This window comes from Dipodomys ordii, unplaced genomic scaffold, assembly GCF_000151885.1.
Source record: "Dipodomys ordii isolate 6190 unplaced genomic scaffold, Dord_2.0 Scaffold30, whole genome shotgun sequence".
Classification (NCBI taxonomy): domain Eukaryota; kingdom Metazoa; phylum Chordata; class Mammalia; order Rodentia; family Heteromyidae; genus Dipodomys; species Dipodomys ordii.
This window is the reverse complement of record NW_012267246.1, coordinates 5,882,279-5,897,456: the sequence shown is the minus strand read 5'-3', so window position 1 is coordinate 5,897,456 and position 15,178 is coordinate 5,882,279.

Sequence of the window (15,178 nt, the reverse complement as noted above, 5' to 3'; positions counted from 1 at the left end):
CACGCATGCGCACGCACGCGCACGCAGAAAAGAGATTCAGAATCAATGTGAATCCATTTCATTTAAGAATATAATAATCCTGAAAAAGCCATCATGGTAGAAATTCAGTATTGTATCACAATTTTACAAGCTCAAAGAAACATGCCCAGGTAAGCTTACAGTTAAAAACTAAATGTTAATTCATAAAACTACTCTGCACCCTCTGATGCCCTTGGTATCTCTAGTGCTAAATGCTATTCTCTCTACTAATTAACCTGTTTTAATTTCATCACTTTTGAACTCTGAGACTATCAGTTATTGATAAGAGCATTAATGGTTTAATAAATTTCTTCTCCTAAGTGAGGGCTGGAGTAGGTAATTAGTAAGTGGAAAACATTTCGAATGTTGTAAAATGGACATATTCCAGAGCAGAAATATTCCATTCTGATTTGGATTTTAATTTGCATGATCTTTAGATATGAAGTTGAAATTATATCCTGTGGTGTGAACCCTGTTCACATTTCTGTCTCCTAAGATGCTAAAAATAGTATACAAGTGAAATCTCCTGAATTGTCTCAATGTGATTAGTTAAGAAGCAGTGAATCTGCCAGTAAAAAGTAGAGCAGCTGTGATGATGCTAACAACATTGAGAACTCTATCTTTAAATATTTCTAAATATGGCAATTTATCGGACAGTTATGGTCATGGAATGACAATGGGTCGAGTCAACCATCAGGCATTGCTGACATACCTTCATTATAACCTCTCACTGTCATAACTTATATCTTAATGATGCTTGCCTACTCACTGAAAGTATGAGCAAACAGTGAATAATAAAAAAACAAAGCATAAGACACAAAACGTGATATTAATCCGCCAGAGAATTCTAAACAGTTATTTAATCAGGTAACTAAAAATAGACAGATAAAATGCCATTGCAATTGAGAAACAGTATCTTTTAGTACAAAGATGAATATTCAAAATTACACTTGAAAAAAGGAATAAAATCAATACAAATGTTTTTTCTTCTCCAATATTGTTTATTAGTGTGCAATTCTCGCTTATTTCTATTTTAAAATTCCTGGCAAATTCAAGGTACAAATTCATCTGTCTTCAGACATGTTGACAAGCAAGTGGAAAGCAGGAACTCACTAAGTTGCAGAGTTACATTTGGCATCTGATTTTTATTACAAGCCTCCAAATTGCTCCTTCAATGACAAAACTATTGATTGTAATTTTTTGTAAGATTATTTTGACTTGCTTTTTAAAATATTATAATCTAGTCAAACACAGGTGTCATGTCACCAACTGAATATGTAACATGGTAGTATAATTATCAGTTGTTCATAAACTGGCTTCTGTAAATAACATAATAATATGTATTTATTTTTTTAATTTTTTTTATTGTAAAGATACTATACAGAGGGTTACAGTTACATGAGTAAGGTAATGAGTACACTTCTTATTGAGCATTGTTACCCCTCCAATTTTTCCCCCTACCATCCCTTCCCTCACTACCTTCCCCGAGGTTCTTTTTTTTAAAATTGTGATTAAGTGATTACATAATTTCCCAAATTTCACAGTATTGTGGAATAATGATGCTCATTTAAAGTCACAAGTTCATTCTAACTTTCCTGGAGCAAATTGTCTATCACAGTCTATAATGGTGTAGTTGGTTACTTGGAGAGAATATTTTCTGGATTTTTATGAGTAGCTAAAATTACAGATGTGAACCGCCAGAGTCCTCCTTCTTCAGGCAATTCTGAGGAAAATCAATAGAGTAAAAGTTAGACAGTGAATAAATGTTAGGCGGAGATGGCACTGGTGAATGCCCTCAATCTAAATTACTCAGTAGGTGAAACCTGGAAGATCACTGTTCAAAGCCAGCCTGAACACAAAGGTCTGAGAGGTGTCACTGCCAATTAATTAACAAAAAGTAAGGTTGGGTGTGACTCAAATGATAAGAGTACCAACCTTGAGAAATCACATATTGCAAGTGTGAGATTCTAAGTTCAGGCCCCAGTGCTTGCAAAAGAGAAAGGGAGAGCAGGAGAGAGAGACAGAGACAGAGATAGTGACAGAGAAAAAAGAATGTTATTTGTATACTGTTATTTGTATCTGACCAATTGTTCCAAGACAATTTAAACAAGAATTATAAACAAGTAGCAATACTCCACCATGAGCAAGGAAGCCAAGAAGAGTACAAGGTACTATATTGAAACCATAGTTAAAAAAGAACATAAGCTGTCAATTCCACAGTTATTAGATCTTTTCAAAGTATTGAAATAATAGTGTTTCAGTTCATTTTTCTTAAGTACAGATTGGTTTGTGATGACTAAGTTTAGTATTACATGCATACATTCTATTCATTTCTGTAAACACACATAAAGATGCATATACAGACAAATAAATATATTATTCTGTGTGAAGAATTCAATTTGGGAAAAAGAAAGAATTTAGTCATAACAAAAATGATTAGTTAACAAATTTAAGATAGAAGGTCTTTGACTTAATCATTCTATGTGACAAATACAGAAGTTGTAGAAACATCTTACAAGTCTTACTTGAAAACTCTAAAGTCATTTGCAGAGATAAAACGATCTTAGAAAGGGGAAAAGTAGAACGGCCACAAAAAGGGATGTGTCATGAGTTTTCACACCATTGTCTTCAACATCAACCATGAATTGCTCCAGGGAGATTTCCAGATCTAAGTGAAAAGAAGTCTACAATCATTTAAAGTCTTTATCATCGTCTGACCTGCATTAGTGTAATTGTTTATTTTTTTCAACTTTCCTAATTTATCTCAGTGATCAATGTATTTTCCGTTCATTTCATGCCATAATAATGCTGGAATCCTTGCTTGTGTGTTACAGGAAGCTCTTGACCTATCTCTAGCAACGCTTTCTACACCTATTTAACACTTCCAGGTAAGCAGGTGCCTCAGCTATAACCCAAATAAACCATCAGATGTAAGTAACTTGCTTCCTCACAGAAAACTTCCCGTTTTGGATTATTTCCTTCCTAAGTAGGTGCCATGTTTGCTAGAGTTCAAGTGAGCGTATCATCTCCCTTAAGTGCATTGTTTCTCACTTTGGTAAATATTTCTTTCTACTGCCCGAGGATGTCCCTAGAATTGTGGCTACGACTAAGCAGGGCAGGGCTTTCTGGCATGACACGTTTGGGCACAGGATTATCATCTGCAGCAGGCTAGAGCCCAGGGGGGCTCCTGCTCTTTCACTGATTTCCATTTAGGAGCCTGGAACCAGAGTTCTGTGGGCCAGTGATTTCCATCACACAACAGCCCTCACAGATGGCCACGTGAGCGCTTTACCTGCTCTCTGCCTTCATGTCTTCTTCTTGTGTACACTCTGCAGTACAGACTTTTCACCCTAGACATCACGGCAAAAGGCGATACATTCTGGTATTGGTTACAAGCTTATCTTGTAATGATCAACACGGTGTCAACACACCGTTAATGTCTGCTGTGTCTTGTCACTCCCCAGTCTCTGACAGTCTGGACAGCTGTGACACCGCCGTGTGACAAGACAAGGTGACAAGACACAGCAGTCACCTTTTCAAATTGTCCATTTGCAGCTTTCCCTCCGCCTCTGGCTGGGAAACACTGTCCGTGCCAGATTGCTACACAGCTCTATGGTCAAGACACGGGTGGTGTTTCTCAACTACGAGTAATTCCCTTAATTTCTCATGGTGTAGGTGGAAATGTGCACAGCCGTTTTGTGTTGTCCCAATTAAAAGGTACCACTGAAATCTATGAGACAATGAAATGAGTTTCAGCCTCTACAATGTTTAAGACTCAACAAAAAATTTCTCAGCCCCCAAAATAAAATTTTTTGTTCCTAAGTATATAACTTTCTGCATAAGTATAGCAAACTGTTCCTACTACTTAGTGATATCTAGATTTTGTTTCTTGCTCCTAAGATTCTGCAAATATTTAAGTTCAATGAATAAGTGGTCCATATAAAGTATTGTATGTATATATACATATAGATGACTTAAAAGATGTGTGTATATATGTGTATATATATATATATGTCTTTTAAGTCAAAAATTTCTTCACAAACAGAATAATTTCATTCTAAGCATTTTTCACAAAGTTTAGACAAGTATTCATAAAAGAGCATTTGGAATATTTTAAAATATGAAAATAATGACATAAATTATAATACTTGCATCCATTTCATATTGTTTACAGTTTCTAACTACTTTAAAAATTACAAAATACTGGGCACTGGTGGCTCACTACTGTAATCCTAGCAACTCAGGAGGCTGAAATCTGAGGATCACAGTTCCAAGCCAGCCCAGGCAGAAAGGTCTATGAGATTCTTGTCCCCAAAAAAACTACGCAGAAAAAGCTGGAAGTGGCACTGTGGCTCAAGTGGCAGAGCAGTAGCCTTGTGCAGAAAGAGGCTGAGAGACAGTGCCCAAGCCCTGAGTTTAAGCCCCAGGAGTAGCAAAGAAATAAAATCCAAAATGTATACACAAATTACACAATCACAGTGTGCATGTTTGAATCAGGAATAAAGTTAAGAACAAAATAAGAGAGACTCTCATTACATCCCCAGGATTTCTTCATTGTGTTTTCCCATGCTGCCAGGCAGCTCTTCCGGCTGAGGCACCTGCTTGTGTCTCCAATGGAATTTAACATCACTCACGCTGGTGCTGATATTTGAACCACTGGCTTTAAGATGAATTCATGCTAACTAGGAAGTAGACATTTACTTTTACAATGATAAGAAGCATAGTGTCTGCTGCCATTTTAACTGGGTTTTTACTGAAAGATTCCATCATCTACTTCTAAACCATGCTCATTCTTGCTTCATCAGGACTTTCATGCAGGAAATAGCCCATGATCTTAACCATTTTCATGACTCACACATGGCAATTCCAAATGCCCAAGAGAATGGAAATAGGCACACATCTCCAGTCAGTGCTGTTGGAAGCAGGAAATGATGCTTTCTCAGAAAGCTAGAAAATCTTGGCATCTGATTCAAACACCTCACTTATAGATATTCACCCAACTTAGGTGAAAGCTGATGTCTACACAGAATTCTTCATATCAATCTTTATTCAAGTTTCACCTTGAATTGCCAAACATTGCCAAATGAATATTCTCTGCCAGTAAATTGATATGATGTATCACCTCCATGTGAGGGGATATACATGAAGTGAACTAAAGTGAACATTTCCAGGTGTTCTTTTTACTTTTTGTCTAGAAAGAATAAAATCATTTCTAGTATCCAGGGTCTCAATACAAAAGCTACTAAAGACTCATATTCGGTGTGTAGAAGTCCACTTAATCCCATGTAATGCAGTCAATTGAGGTATGGATTTTAAATGCTTTCAGAGGGTCACTTTCTACTTTCTCTCTAAAAAGAATATGTCTTTATTGCATGTGATATTGTGATTGATCTAAGTCTGGTAAGAGTAATAATGGAATCTAGTATAAAAGTAGTTACTTTTACAAAGCAATCTTTACCATTAGCAACCATACAAAGAGACACTTAGGTAGTAATGACTGTATTCCATATTTCAAGGCCTTTATTTAGCAATTAATTTTTGTAACAATTTATCATGCGATTATTACCACTTCTATTTTTGCAGGTGAAAAAACTGAGGCAGTGATAGATTAGTCTAAGGTAAATTCAAACTTGGACAAGCCAAGCAGGTTGGCCTAAAAATAGGTTTGGTAGTAATCTCAATACTTGGAAATGACACAATGTTGAATTAAAGGCCATGTTTTCTGCACTGGAGAAGATGCCTCTAAATAAATGAATAAATACATATATAGATCGGTCGCTTGAAAGGTTGCCAGTGATTATTTTTCTAAATTATTACATCTACTCTTCTTTCCTTTTCTTTTTGCACAACACATATCTTTTTATGTATATTTTTTGTAAAAATACTGTAGAGAGGGGTTACAGTTACATGAGCAAGGTAATGAGTACAATTCCTATTGAGCATCTTGACTTTCATCAATACTCTACATTTCACCTGAGCTCAGCTATGTTTCCCTCCAGGCTGTTTGTTGTATTTCTTTCTGTGCGTGGATTTCCAATTTCCTTGTGCAGTATCCAGGCATCTTGCTTTCTTTTTAACTCCTCAAAATGAGATGCTACAATGTGTTTTTCTCAATATTCCCTGGCTTTGTTGCATACTTACTACATTTTTTACATGAGAAAATAAATATATATTTTGGTTTTAGTAATTTTGGCCAAGTATATTAATCAACTTCACTTGATCAATCTAATTCAATACAGTACATCACCATTGGCATTTTCACTGTTTATTTTTCTATGTATATGATATCATGTTCCTATGGTTTCTGCCATTGGTTTTTAGTTTTCAATTTATTGTAAAGGTGTTGAACAGGGGAGTTATAATTACATAAAGTAGATAACAGGGCAATACCATGTTTAGTGAGCATTGTTAGAAGAATGTTGGAAACATTTAGGCCTCTTAAATTATTAGTGACTACATTATCAAATGGATCTTATTTGAATCTATGGCTACCATCAATACCATTACTTTTCCCATGTGTTTCTAAAATGAATGAGTATTCCTTGAGGTCAAAATTTTCTTCCTTGTATGCAGACATCTCTGCTGGTATGTCCTTTTTTGTTGTTGTTATTGATTTTATTTTGGTTGGTTGTGGGGCTTGAACTCTAGGCCTGTGTGCCGTCCTTCAGCTCTGCAGCTCAAGGTGAGTGCTCTACCAATTGAGCCACAGTGCCACTTTCAGCTTTCTGGTGATTCATTGGAGGCAAGAGTCTCATGGGATTCCTTCCCAAGCTGTCTTTGAATAGTGATCCTCAGATCTCAGCCTCCTAAGTAGCTAGGATTACAGGCATGAGCCACCAGCACCCAGCTTGTCCTTATCTTTTGTAGCTCTGCAGACTTGGTGAAATGCTTTGTACTTCTTACTCTAGTAGCATGTCTAAGTCTTCTTTAATGTGGCTGTATGCTTCAAACCTCTCTCTTGTGTTCATAAAACCTCTCTGTCTCAGAATCTCTCATAAATAAACACATCTGTGGAGGCTACAGGTAATTAATGTCATTGATGGTATTTATTTAGTTTGTCTTGTTCTACCAGCTCTCACTGAAGTAGAATGAATCTTCATCTGTGGACTTTGTAGAGAAATCGAACAATATTACTTTTCACACTTCATTACTACCTCTTGTCGCCAGGTGAGAATGTCCTCTTCTCCTTTTTAAACAGATTCTACATTCACAATAGCCATTTCTTTTCTTCACACTGAGAGAGGGTGATGAATGTTTTTCAGGCAAGCTCTCATGGTTTAAGGTTTTGAATTGCTGTTTCTCAGGGAATAGAGAAAAGATGTCTATGAAGAATCAAATGGATCTAGGAAGGAGAACGTGGTCTGAATAATATTCTAAGTTAATTAACTATAGCTAGTAGCATATTTTGAAAAATTTCAAGAAATTGTTCTCATTCTAAATGAAGGCAAGAAAGTACCTAAAGTAGTTGATTAGTAGTTGATTACAAGGCTTGTAGTAATCTGACAACTCAATAAAATGCAAATCTAGCAGGTGTGCTCAGCTAAAGCCCTCTAGTTCACAGCACAATCTCAAACAAGGCAAAGAATTACTACCATGGTGTTAATATTTATCAATCCACATGTTTTAATGATTGTGTGCTTCGGTATGTAAAAATAAGCTCTTCAATCCTATATTGAGGTTTCTTTCATAAGCTCTTTTGATGTCTTCATCCAAAGTAAAAATGTCTTTTTCCAAACCTTATCATTGTACATTAACTTAGATATTATCCAACACTATGCTCTATGTAGTCCTATGTCAAGATTCAGCTCATGGTTCATTTTGTTTATTGCTGAGTTTGTTTCTACATTTAAACTGTAACACAGGATGGAACTCATGTTGGAAATTTAAGTTAAGGTGTTCATAAAAGATTTTACTAACAGTCATTTCTGTTAATGAACACAGTCAGTCTCATTCATCAAGAATATTAACACTGTATTATCTATTTCTAGTTGCAGACATAATGACTACAGAGAGTACCTCTTCTCCAGTGCTTCCACAGGACCAGGTAGCTAAGGGAGGAAGGCCTGAGCTTCTGCTACCATGGCAGGAAACTCAGGAGGTAAACCCCAGAAAGTGATCAAAGGTGTGGGTTCCATGTTAGAACAGTTTGGCGTTCATTTCTATTCATCAGTGGGTCCATTTCTCCACAGTGATGACTTCCGTGCTTTTTTTTGATAGATTCTGTATACATATTGACAATTAAAATTAAAATACAAATGAACAGCTAATGAAGATTATAAAGACACATGTAATGTCAAGAAAACAAACCAATTAGATTCTTCAAATGTTTTCAGTAGTTAATTACATGTGAAGCATAGTCTTGATATGGTTAAAAGTAGCTTTGGATTTTGATCTTATGTGTACATTATAGGAATAGCCTGAGGTTTTGTCCCAAATAAGTAATTAAAAGCTCAGGAACTTTACAAGTGGTCCTTAAATTCAGTAGGAGACAAAATATACTGATTTTGAGAAGAACTTAAGGAGACCTCTGTTCTGAATTTCAAACAAAGATCATATTGGGGAACCATTGGTAAAGATTCTGTTAGCATCTATGTATGTATGTATCTATCTATCTATCTATCTGTCTGTCTATCTACCTATCTATCCATTTATTTATTTATTTTTATTTTTGGCTTTGCACTTCCCCTGAGCTAAATCCCCAACCCAGCTTTTCTTTACAATTAGTGATTTTCTATCTTCTGTTACCATTGGATGGTGACTGAGGTTTTCAGGGATCGTGTATTTTTCAACAGTTGGAACGCCTCTTGATTAGATAATAGTTTAAAATAAGTAAAACCACACCATACAATGAAAGCCAAGCCCCGAAAGTTACCAGGAGAGAGGCAAACAGCAAGAACTTCACAGCAGGATGAGATTAATCATTGTAACTTCTCATCACTTTTTTACATACTGAACCCAACGATAGTTCATGAAAGACCACTGTACCATTTGTATACTTCAGAATATGCTGAATCTGGGTGCCAGTGGCACACGCCTGTAATCATAGCTACTCAGGAGATCTGAGGAGTATGGTTCAAAGCTAGCCCTGGCAGGAAAGTCTATGACACTCTTATCTCCAATAAACCACCAGAAAACCAGAAGTGGCACTGTGGGTCAAATAGTAAAGTTAGTAAAGTGCCAGTCTTGAGCTGAAGAGCGGAGGGACAGTGCCCAGGTCCCAGAGTTCAAGTCCCACAACTGACAAAAAACAAAACAAAACAAAACAATATGCTAATCCTCAGGAGAGTATAATGCTTAATGGAGTCAATGGAATTTTTTAGATGACTTCAATGCAGTGAAACAGTAGAACTCTACCATGTATAAGATCCACCCAATTTGATTTCAATAAGTATATGAGGTAAATATTTTTATCCAAAATATTACCCTCCTATGCATTGCTAAGTTTCTTGGTGTATACATGAAATTTTATTTTGTTTATATTTGTGATGGTAAATGTGGCCTGAGTCACAGAGGTTGATTAAGTACTTAAGTAGTAGGAATGCTTCAGTTCACACAGGTGTGTCCATAGGAAAAGTGGGACAGAGGAGGATACAAGAAACTGTTCAAAACTGGTAAGCTGTGCCTGAAGTGACAGTCCCACAGTGACTACTGGCAGAGTAGTATATGCCTGCAGTCCAAATTTCTTGCATGGTAGATTCCAGAAGGATGACTTTTAAAGGCCAACTTTGGAACAGCAAAGTTAGCAAGGTAACATCTCAACAACTGAACGGGACATGGTGTGTCATTCCAGTAATTCTACCAACTTATGTTTATTTGATTATTTTTAAGTGGCAACGAGTGTATGTCTCTGATGTTTTTTCTGATATATTGTTAGATATTACAGAACATCCTTTATATGCAAGTGTTATGAATGCAAATTGTGTATGTTGTTATCAATTCAAATTTTAATCTAATTTACTGCAATAAGTTGTGATGATAGTTTGTGTCTTAAATACAGTGAGATTATCCAGATGTCAATATATTTTAATATTTAAAAAATAAGGCTATCAACTTACATTTGCATAGAACATTCTGATTACTATTTCTAGGGTAGCATATAAGGAAGTACTGTAGTCTATTTTTTTTCCAAAAGTGATGTAAATTATATGTGTCATTAGACAGCAAAGTACTAATGAAACTACAGATAAAGAGCATATTCTTTAAATGAATATTCTTTAACTGAATCTATGCAGATACATATCTATCTATCTCTCTGGATGCCGTTAGTTTGTGTTTTGCTGATCTTTCCACTTTGCCTTACTAGTTTGATATAAAATTTTTCTGAGGTAAATAGCACAGTGGTTGTGTATATAGTTCAAAATTACTTAAATATTGTTTTATCTAATCAGAAACTAGACATATTTTTCCATTTGATCAAATTTTATGTTTTCTTAAGGTTTTACTATTTCCTAATAAAATTAATGAGTTGTGAATATACCATGCTACTAACACTCTTATTAACAAGAACTGATTTTTCCACTTGACTTGGTTAGATTTTTATTATGTTGAAATTGAAGAACCTGTTTATGTCAGAATTTTCTGTTGTTGTTGTTGTTGGTAGTGGAGCTTTAACTCTGGGTCAGCTCCTCAGCTCAAGGCTAGAGCTCCAGCACTTTAGCCACTTCTGGCTTTTTCTGTTCATGTGGTACTGAGGAATCAAACCTAGGGCCTCATGTATGTAAGGCATGCACTTTACCACTGAGCCACCTTTCCAGCCCTTATGTCAGAATTTTTGTAATCTTCTTTCTATAGGTCTTTGCTTTTTTTCCCCTAAAATAAGTGTTTTAGTTTCTTTTTTATTGGTTTGAGCACAGCTAGAACTCAATGGGTTACTGTCTCCTCCAGAACTTTTAGAAAATGACTTGGTTGTTTAATAATTAAGTCCCTGAGAGATTACTGATTTTGATCATTTTAGGACATATAGAGTTGCATTCCTGTTTTACTGGGAGTTTTAACTACAATTCTGAATTTCCTATTACTAGATTCATGTTTATCATCAGCTTTGTTTGTGTGTAATTATTTGTCATTTTAGCTTTTCTATTATCCTCTTAATATATTTCACAATAAATATTCTAAAAAATTAATTCTGCTTATTGAAACACATTTCTGTTCAGTCTGTTAAGATGGTCATCTATCTTCTGTTCAACTTTATTATAAAGTATAGGTACATTTCAAATCAACATTTGTTTATCTCCCTTCTCTTCTTTTACTTTCTTTTCTTTTTGTCAGTGAATGGGCAGTTTATGAAAGAAAGCATTATGCTGCTCATCTCTCTTTAAAACTTTCCTCTTAGTGGGATGGGAAGGTGGCTCAGTGGTAGAGTGCTTGCCCAGCATGCATGAAGCTCTGGGTTCGATTCCTCAGAACCACATACACAGTAAAAAGCCAGAAATGGCACTGTGGCTCAAGTGGTAGAGTGCTAGCATTGAGCAAAAGAAGCCTGAAGCCTAAGACAGTGCCCAGGCTCCAAGAATGGCAAAAAAAAAAAAACAAATAAAAAACTTTCCTCTTAGTATTTATAGTAAGATTTATTCAAAGCAGGGAAGTGATGTTCAAATTCAGAAGTAGGATATTTGCGATTTCCTGAATAATATATAAATGAGAAAAACCATACACTACCTGATCCAGATAAGAACAAATTCCAAGACACCTTCTTGCCAGCAGAAGGAAGACAAAGCTTAATGTGGCTAGGCACACACAAGTCCCTCCCCATTCAGTGTCCCTGTTGCCCAGCACACCTGGTCCATGTCTAACTAGATAGGGTTTTCAAGTTCTACAAGAGTGACTAGGCACTAGGCTAGTTCTTAAAGACACCTACCCAACACTGTAGAAGAAGATCCTGGGGCCTGAAAGTCTAACATCTCTGATATGGTTCTATCCCCTGGTTCCTCAACCAGGCCTGGCTGGGGAAGCAGAGCAATTGGTGGGTGTACACATCTATCTCCGGAGACTGGACTTTCATGCCTGGAGATGATCATAGTAGCATTGAGATGAGGGAATCCTGAGCTGGGCCTAAGGAGTATGGAAGTGGGAGGAGCTAGTGTCCATCAGGTGGAAAATGGTAGCCAATTCTCAGGAAGTAAGTAGGGAGATGGTGAGATACATCTGACCAATCCCCTGTCTCCTTCCCCATGAAAATGCTTCTTATTCTTTTGAACTTACATGACAAATCATATTTCACATACAAGATCCTTAATAGTTTCAAGACCCAAGTGTTTAAAGCCAAGTAAAGAGTCTTGTAAGACTCAGTCTACAGCCATAAAGCCAGACACCTACATGAAACAGTGTAACAATCCATATGCAGTCTTTGTGTGGCAATTTCATTATTAGAACACATAATGACATTAGCCAGCCTAAGAAAGCATAAGAAAATCTGGTGTTCTTACAGCAGATTATAAGAATTTTGATGGACTTTAATATCTTAGTATTTATGTTGGAATAGTTAAGGATGAGGATGGAACAGAATATATGAGAAAATTCTATTTCTATAAATTATAAAATATGTTCATACAAGTGTGTGTATGTTTGTGTGTGTGTGTGTGTGTGTGTGTGTGTATATATAGCAGAGATGCACCATAAATATGCTAGGATAGGGTACACTAGTTGGCTCTAGGATCACAAGAGAAAAGGAAATAGGAAAATGAAAAAGAAACAAATAAGTACAATTGGAAGAAATAAGCAAAACAAAAAGCCTGAAATGTCAGTCAAGAATTTTCTCTCTTAACAAGCTAGTATTTGCAAGCTTAATATGCACACAATGAATAGAAAACTGAACATTAATAGTTTATTCAACAGATTTTTGTTATTGGGAGCTCTTGTGAGATGAAAAATACAGGCATATGCATATCTAAAGGTATATACAAACATATATATGCACAAAATTGATGATTAATTCTCCCTTCAATGCATGTATTAACATACACACAAGTCTGTCTATGAAGTTGATGGGTGATTTAATGAGTGAATTTCTTATCAAGCATTTTTGCCTCCTCGTTTGTTTCCCCTTCCCATCCCTTCCCTTCTCTCCCCCGTATCCTCTCTCCCCCTCCCCACGCCAAAGTTGTAAAGTTCATTTTGACATAACATCTTGTACATTTCATTGTTGCAATGGGGCCACCTGTATCCCTAGTTAAATAATTTGTTTTTTTCCCTTCCCCTACACAAATTATACCAACATCAAATGCCATGAAAACAGGGGTTATACCATGATGGAGGGACATATAAAGCAACAAAAATATCTTATAAATATGTTAGAAACAATAGCAAGAAAGAAAAACCATTTGAGTCCTTATCTTGGGGTTCATTTTGCTTAACATCAACTTATCTGACCATTTCTTTAACTCATACATGTGGGGAACACAAGTAGCAAAGATGGCCCTGAGAGGAAGTTGAGTGGGCAGAGCCAGATTTGTTTAGGTTCAGCGTGTAAACATCTCATGGAAGTTTAGGTGCATGATAAGGTGTGGCCTTTCAGTGATTGGTTGGTTCCATTTCCTCTCCTCCCACGCAGTCTTTTGCTTCAAAAAGGGGATGCTCCCTGTTAATAAAGGAGTTCCTGCTTGACTTGACTCCCAGCTGCATCTGATTGTCTACTGGGCTAAGGGAGGCTGGGGAAAGGGCGAGCGGCTGCACTTACCCCTCCTCGGACCCCGTCCATCCAAAGACGGATGAAGACCCAACATCTGGCGCCCAACGTGGGGCACGAAAGGAAAAGATACCGGCCGAGGCTAAGCGGTCTTTTGGGTTAAGTGAAACCCTATGTATGGGTAATGCTTTATCACAAAAGGAGGAGGAGGAGGAGGCAACACTAGGCCTAGAAGGAGTACAGGAAGACTTGGAAAGTGAAAAGGAAAAGGAAAAGGTCAAACTCAACCCGGAACGCACTACCTGTGCGTGCAGGGGCAGAGACTCAGGTGCCCCGGACGGTCCTAGGCCCCCTCCCTATTCCCCTGATTGGAAGGGAGGTACTGTGGCCTAGGAGACCTGCGAGAGGGACTTCCAAGTCCCAGACCCCTACCACATGGAGGGGCCAAGGGCTGGGGAAGTAACCTACTCGGAGACCTCCTCTGAAAAGGAAGGGCCACCAAAGAGCCCTGGAAAGGAAGGGCCACCCAAGAGCTCAGACTCTCGGCCACAGGATTCGCTTCCCCAAGCGTATCTGGTCAATGTGGCATCAGGGGCTAACAGGCCCTTGGAATGGTATCCATGGGAAGCTAAGGATCGTAAAGAGTGGTGGAGGATGACCCAAACTCTCCCTGGGCCACAGCACATACAGGAGAAAGGACTAAACATTCACAAACACATTTTCTTCAATGCATCACCATCTTGGGTCTACTAGCACAAGTTAAAACCTATAATGGACCCTGTTTTGTCAGTAAAGCAATGTCAGAGTTTTTTGACAAATGGCATATTAATCATAGTACAGGAATTCCCTATAATCCCCAAGGCCAAGCAATTATAAAAAGAAATCAGCAATGTCTTAAGGAGCAATTAAAACAAAAAGGGGGAGTTAGCCCCCTATATACAGTTAACATTTTCAATTTTTCAAAAGGGGCAGCTGACTGGGGACAACTAAACCCTAAGCCCTGAGTGAAAGTCAGGTGGAAGGATCCCCTGACACAACAATGGAGAGGACCTGACCCCCTAGTTACTATTGGCAGGGGATTTGGATGCATTTTTCCCATAGGGGAAACAGCCCCCATTTGGATTCCTACTAGAAACTTTAAGTTTTTACATCCTCCTCTATACAGGAGGATGCCCAAGGATAAACTAACCATCCCCAAGGGCAACCAGCCCTTGAGAAGCTCTTGTGTTCTTTAACAATTGCAGATGGTGATAATCTAGCTGATGGCTGTCCTGACCCTCCCAGTCCCGGCAATGGCTACGGAATCCACATCAAACTCAACAGGTGACCTGGGCAGCGATCAGCACTGGCAATGCAAAAATCATCAATAGCATCACAAGAAAAGCTGTCCCTTCGACCTGGTGGCCTGACCTTCATTTTGATCACACTATGTCATTACGTATGGACTGTTTAAAACATATTTTTGTAGGAGCTATTTTAATGTTACCTGCTCTAATTGTTCTTTTACTAATTGCTTGTACAACCACCTTTTGTTAT